The 6,994-nt window shown below is 61.6% G+C and overlaps 1 long non-coding RNA gene across 1 annotated transcript; it reads right to left on the bottom strand.

Moving 5' to 3' along the window:
• Positions 1 to 334: 334 nt before the first annotated feature.
• Positions 335 to 6,971, bottom strand: LOC125610762. The gene is made up of 3 exons (XR_007340745.1): positions 2,482 to 6,971; positions 1,959 to 2,083; positions 335 to 1,781 (listed from the first exon to the last, which is right to left on the bottom strand). It is a non-coding gene; the product is annotated as an uncharacterized LOC125610762 (long non-coding RNA).
• Positions 6,972 to 6,994: the final 23 nt, after the last annotated feature.

Raw genomic sequence — 6,994 nt, 5'->3', positions numbered from 1 at the left:
TCTCCCAGTTTACCCCCTTGTTTCCCGTAGGGCGGTCCCAAGTGAAGCCAGAGTCAGTGCTGCAGACGGCCAGCGCCGGCCCCTACCAGAGGGGGGGAAAGGCACTGGCCAGCGGTGGGGCCAGAGCCACCTCCTGAGGGCGGTGTCAAGGGGGACGGTCAGGGCTCTCCTTCCCTCACCCTCCCACTCTGTGGACATGAGAAGGAGGCCCAGAGGGGACTACACCCCAGGGTCCCCAGGGTCCCGTCCTTCATCCTTTGATTCACACCCCCCCCCCCCAGGCTGCAGATTGTCTCCTGCTGGTGACTCCAGGAGGGAGAGGGAGGAGTGTGTCCCATTGACAGCGAGGCCTTCCTAGAGAAGCCTGGGGTGGAGATGATGGACTGGTCAGTTTGGGGAGCTCCTGACTCTGAACTTGAGGGGTCCCAGTCTCCCTGCTCAGCGAGGGTGACCTCCTGGCCCCGACCGAGCTGTGCTGGTAACAGACCAAGCGCAGTGAGTCTCCACGGCACCAGGTTTACTGAATAGTGACGGCCACAGGCCACCCACCTTCCGTGGCCGCCGTTCACGGAGCACTCTGGGTCACCCTGTGTCATAGGCCAGGCACTGGACGTCCTACACCAACCTGGACTAGTAACGTCTCCAACACTCGGGCACAGGTCCCGCGTTACCTGATTCAGTTAGAAAGGCCAGATGAAGGCGGCCGCGGGGGCTCAGGAGTCTGAACTGAGAGCAAAGGCCGAGGGCAGAGAGGACGCAGCAGCACTGATGGTGGTCAGATAACACCAGGGACCAGCCCAGGAACAGGGCAAAGAGCAGGCCTGGAGCTCTCAGGGGGGGCACTTGCCCTGGGCCAGGGTCTAGAAGGACAGCAGTTTCAGAGTGTCCACCGGAGGTGTCAGCTTGAGGTGTCGGCCCCCATGCCTGGTCATCACAGGTAGGAAAAAACGGGCTCCGCAGAAGCCCAGGGACAGAGGATGGGAGATCATCCCCAAGGATCAAGGTGCCAAGAGGATCAAGGCGCCTCTGAGTCGAGCCTCGGGGGGCCCTCCTTCCGTGGGCGTCTGGCGAGGGGGCCTGGTTTTCGGATGTGAACTGGACACGCCCTGCACCCCGTGCTCATGGGCCGCAGGTGGTGTCTCTATTAGCACAGGGTGTTCATCAGCCTGTGGCGGGCGATGGCGCTGGCGGGGGCTGCTGACTGTACAAACAAGCATCAAGTCCTCCGCTCAGTCCTCGAGCTCAGACAGAGCTGCGCCTGGCCCACTACTGCCCACCACACGGGGGACTCGGGTGGGCACAGCCTGGAGGGGCCGTTCTCTTCATCAGGAGTCACCCAGGGCAGAGCGCAGATGCTCTCCACGGGGACCCAGGCCAGATCTGTCGCCCACTGCCAGGGTCACGGACCCCTCTGTCCTGAACACACTCCCTGGGGGAGGCTCTGACACTGCCTGGGGGAGCCAGACCACTGACTGGGCAGGAGAGAGGAGCACCTTTCGTGGGCGGGGGAGGCCCTTTCTTTAACTTACTGATAATGACAGCACGGGAGGGGGTCCAGGAGCGGGGCCTCGGCTCAGGACGGCGGTCCTTGGCATGTGTGATGGAGGATTCCAGCACACGCAGGCCCGAGCCCGGGCAGAGGCATGGCCCTTGGTCTGGGGGGAACAGGCAGTAGCTTGGGTGCAGGGGAGTCGGGCACGGTTACACACGTTGGCCAGGTTCCCCTGGGCTTGCGGACGGCCTGCATCAGGCTACCTTTTGCTGGCGAGGACGGGCGTGGGCTGTGGACAAGGCTGGGTTGTCTGGAGCACTTGTTTTACATTTCAGAGGTTCATGGGGCTTTCTGATTTCCCAGGGCTCTTGGGCGCTTCTCTTCCTCTGCACCCCACTTCCTGTCTCAATGGCACCGGGTGCACTGTGACCCAGGCCCCCCTCAGCTCAGAGCAGGACAGACTCACCGTCAGGAGTCACTTTAGGAGTCCTCCAAGGCTGTCCAGGTGGAGGCCCTGGCACAGGTGTCCACAGTCCTGGGACCAGCACAGGCCTTGACCACGGGCACCTGGTCCACGAAGGCTGCAGCCACCTGACGTAGCACAAAAGCCAGGAAAGGAACAAGACACTGGAGCGGGCCCCAGCGCCAGCCATCACCTCAGTCCTGTCACCACAGCACCTGAGACCGTGGGGGTGTCCAGGAGGTCTCACGCTGTGCACGGAGTCAGGGGGAGCTGGCCACGCCACATGGGGGAGAGTGTGTGGGTGTGCAAGGTGTGGACATGCAGGAGGGCCCCTGTGGTCCAGGTGTCGCTGACATAGAGCAGGGGTGTGCAGGAGCGTGTGCAGGTCCACCTGGGCAGGGCGTGCGGCGGGGCCTGCTGTGAGTGACGTCCTCTTCCAACCCTAACTACTAACTACCTGACAGCAGGATCCTGGGGCAGCCGCCCGTCACCAGGGAGCGGGCTGTGGAAGGCCGAGGGTGCTTACCTGGGGGTTTGTGAGGTTGACAGGTGGCCTCTCATTCTAGTTCCAGATGCTGGAGAGGGTCTGAGTGTCTCCACTGGAGGTCCCTTCTGGAACTGGACCGTCCCCTCCCCTTCCAGCCAGCAGGACATGTGTCCCCACTCTGGGGGCGAGCACTGGACAGTGGGCCACGTCTCGTGGTTTCTCAGGCATTTTGCTGTCCTCACTGAAGTGGGAGCCACGGGTCTCCCTAAACAGATGCACACCTTGCACAAACCTCCACCCCCAGGGATAAGGTGGCAGAGCTCTAAGAGAAACCCAACCACCCGCCTTCCCAGATAGCGCACCCGGGCCCAAGCTCACACTGGGGGTTCGCAGGGGGAGCGCCCGATTGCTTCTGGCTCTAGGTGCCATCGTCAGCCTCTCTCCAAACCCATGCTACTAGAAAGAGGCGGCGGAGACAGGGACGTGGTGGTTTGTGGGTGCTGGTGGGGGGCAGTGGGCAGGTGCCACCGAGTCTGTGTGTGTGTCTCACCTGTCTTCACTATAGCACTGCACTGTGCTGCACGCCACCTGAGAGGAGGTGACAGGACTCCCGGGCGTCACCAGGGAGATGGCTGAGGTCTTCCTCAGGAGGGGACTTTACCTGGGCAGGCGGTGGCCACGCCTGGCCAGATGGTGCCTACACTTCTATCTGTCCTGTGCGTGTTGGGGTCTTGTGACCTCAGTTCATCCACAGAGGTGGGTGAAGAGCCATGCACGGGGCTGGCCGGGGTCTGCCCTCCGTGGCTCAGCTGTCCTTCCACAGCGGGTGCACCCCTGGGACCGCAGGGTTGGCCGTGAGTTGGGCGGGCACGGCCTGCTGGCCAGGGGTTGCTGGCTTCTGAACTAGGACAGGAGAGAGGACGCTCTGTCACAGTGCACCTGGGCCCCCTGGTGACAGTGCTGCAGACTCTGCTCTCGCTGATGAAAAGTGGGTCACAGAAATGGGAACTGCCAGAGGGATGAGGACCGGCTGCGCCTTCGAGAAGGAGCAGCAAGGACTCGGGTTGCAGCTGGGAGCCGGGTCCGGCAGCCGGAGCTGCACTGGGCCTCGGCCATGTTGAGGAAGAGGCAGAAATGGGTTGGCAGCTTGCTGATGCTCGCAGAGTCGGGCCAGGGGCTCCAGACGAGAGCGCGCTGCTTGCTGGCCACGGAGGGCAGAGGGTAGCTCGGCCCAGGGAAGTGTTCTCTGCCAGTGCCCACCCCAGGGGGTCCGAGGGCTCAGAACGCCAGGCCCTGCCGGCTAGAGAGAGTCAGGCTTCGAAACAGGAACGAGGGAAGGATCCTGGGGAGCTCAGGCTTTCCCAGCCGTGCCCATGAGCCCTCCCGGGCCGGGCAGTATGGCCAAGGCAAAAGGGCCAAGGGCAGGGTGAGGGTGTGGCCGGCCACCCCTGTCGGTCTCTGATGGTCTCCAAGACGCTGCCATCAGAAGAAGGGAGGGTGCACCCTGAGCTGGGGCGCTGACGTGCCAGGGAGTCAGGCCGGAGCCCGAGAGTGGGGAGAGGCCGCGCTGCTCTTCCGGGGCCTGGAGGATCGTTTGCCAAATGGAATGGCACCGGTCCCTGGGCGCTGTGTCCCAGCCTGATAGGAAGGCCCACCTGCCCACAACTGCAGCCCAGAGGAGGGCGCGGACGGGCGGCTGAGGGGTGGCCCAGCCCTGCGAGAGGAGACCAGAGGCCAGAGCAACGCTGGGCCTCACCTGGAGGGTGGGAGACTTCAGGGTCCTCCCAGCAGCGGAGCCCACGGCACCCAAGAGCAGGGCCCTCCTCAAGTTCAGATGTGAACATAGAATTAGATCCTGGAGAATATCTATTTAGAATGAGAAAAAAATCACCATTGTCCAAGTCTTAAAAGGCTGTCCAGTGTGAGCATTGTCTTTGGCTGACAGGTTTAGCCTCTGGGAGGACACTCCTTCCCTTCCCACCTGAACGTTCCACAATTCTGGAAGAGTTAAAGATAATAAGGAATAGCCCTGCTTTAACGGTGGCCACCACGTCCTGAGCCGTATCCCACACACCGTGGCTTGGCTGGTGGTGAGTGGGTGTGGTCTTCTCCCAGACGTTGTTCTCTCTCTGCAGGCCACTTCACGGACTGGATGGCCACGTGTGCCACTCTGGCTAACACGCTGCTTCCTGGGGACAGGAGGCGTGGCCACAGGAAGGTCCAGCTCCATGCTGGGTGCGGCCCACCTGACTGTGTGCAGGCGGGTGGCCTCGGAAGCTTTGCTGTGGTCTGTGCCCGGCCAGCGCTCTCTGACCCTCCCACTCAGCATCTGCATCTGGAGAGGAGAGGCTGAGGGAAGGCGTCACTGCCCTCGGCAGGTGCACATGTCCCTGGTGGCTCCCCTCTTCATCAGGCCTTCCCGGGGCCTCCGCCCAGCCTGGCTTTGCCCCTGGCCCCCGAGCCTTGTCTTTCTCTTTGCACATGGAATCCCAGTGTGGGCACCATGAGGGGTGCCGAGGCCGGCTGCCGAGTGTGGAGGTGTCTTCTCCTGACAGGACGGGGGCAGAGGAAGCAGGAGGGTCTCTGCAGCCAGGGAAGGCCCCACAGAAGCTCAGCTGCTGCCCAGCTCACCCCTGGACAGGAGGCTCAGCAGTGAGGAGCACTGGCCTGGACATGCAGAGGCTGAACAACTGCAGCCCCCATGTCCTCTGTGCTTTGTTGAAAAACCAGGTCACGATGCAGCCCTCAGGAAACCCAGGGTGACAGTGTGAGTGTGGGGGTGGACCCAGGGCGCGGAACCCAGGGCCCATGCTTGACAGGCAGGCACTCTGCCCCTGAGCCACTGATTATTTAAGGCAGATGACATCGTCTGACACCTGCTGGCCAGGTGAGAAGATCTTGCAGAGCCGTGGAGATGGTGGGCGTGACCTCCTGGAGATGTGAACTTGGGGCGATGGGGGCCGTGTGATTCCCACAGCAGCTGGACACCCGCCTTGTCCCCACAGTCAGGACCTGTGTGGGTCAGCCCCTCTCTGCCTGTTTCCTGGGAGTGAGAGGAGGCTGAGAGCCACGTGGCCCCTGACCTCCTCCTGCAGACGAAGCTCAGACACAGAGCGCTGCGGAAAGTTCTGGGAGCCATGTTGCGTTCTGGGGGCTTGAGCTGCTGTCCATGTGGGAAGATGGGGACCACTTCAGAGCCCATGCTGGTCACCACAGATGGCCCCAGGGGGCCCAGCTCTGTGCACCTGCAAACACCTTCCTGCGCTTCCACGTTCAGGCCCTGGAAGAGCTGCACGCACCTGCTCAGGGCCACCGCCTGGTGGCACCGAGGGGAGGACACGGGCCCCGGCTTTCCTAGTGCTGGGTTTGGTGTCCAGCCTGGACAGCTGGAGGGTGTCCTGCAGGAGCCAGGGCCAGGCGGAGCTCCTCACAGGCACGGCCCCCGCGGCCCCACGGCCATCCTCAGAGCCGGATCCTCACTGCCATAAGGAGGTTGTCACTGCGGGGATGTCACAGTTGTCACGGTGGCGTCCCTAAGGTAGTTGTGCTGGCCCCCTTTGCATGGAGACGGGTGGAGTTGACAATGTCACTGCCGTGTTGAGGTGCTGGCTGTACCTGTGCTCCTGACACTGTCGTGGACGTTGGTGGACATTGGGTTGTTCAGGATGTCACTGTGGTTGTTGTGGATGGTGCCACTGGTTGGGCCGAGGTGGGACTTGATGATGTTACTGTGACTGTTGTTGTGCTGATGTCATCGTGGCTGTGGGGGTTGTCAGTGACGTCACAGGGGCTGTTGACGTCACTGTGGCCTGCAGGCGGTCAGTGTCCTTGCTGCTGCTGGTGGTGTGCTTGCTGGCTGATGCGGGACCTGGTCATGGCTGTGGCTGAAGACCCTGTGGTTGGGGGTGGCTGTTGGCTTGGGGCTGCCTTCCTGTTTCCAAGGGCCCCTGTTGGGCTCTGCTTTCTCAGATGCCCACACTTTCTTATTTTAATCGTTAGCAGAGAAGTTAATTAGAAGCAGGAACTTCTGCAAGTCCCAGAGCTGGGCCCGCAATGCTGAGTCTCTGGATCACCAAGACCCTCTGTTTACAGCGATCAGACTTCAGTCTTTTTCACAATGTTCCAATCCCAGCCAATTTAAATAACTCTGCCAGTAAAAACTCCAGAGCTGCTATCAAACGTTTTATGAGTCTAAATATATAGCTCCAACTGTGTCTAATCATCTTTTCTTCTTTTTAGACCCTATTAGGAGGAAAACAAGCAATAAAGAATGGCTGCATGATTGTTCGGGAGCCCCCCAGATTAGCGTGTGGGGTCCTGGATCTGCCATGTCCCCTCCTCATTTTTCCATTGTCTTATTTGCCTGGCAATACGCTGGGGCGGGGCGTCGCCAGCAGCTCTGCTCCCTTTGCGTGAGGTTGAAGCTGGCCTCCGCGAGCGCTTCCTTCACCATCTGCCGAGTCTCAAGGGGACCCTGGCTCTGAGTAGCGGGAGGCGCTGCAGTCGGCTGACTCGTGCTCAGACCCAGCTGCCAGCCCTGGTGGGGAGGGCG

Source organism: Marmota marmota, unplaced genomic scaffold (genome assembly GCF_001458135.2).
Source record: "Marmota marmota marmota unplaced genomic scaffold, marMar, whole genome shotgun sequence".
NCBI classification, from domain to species: domain Eukaryota; kingdom Metazoa; phylum Chordata; class Mammalia; order Rodentia; family Sciuridae; genus Marmota; species Marmota marmota.
Note: the sequence above shows the minus strand (reverse complement) of the source record. Positions and strands in the feature narration are given on the sequence as shown.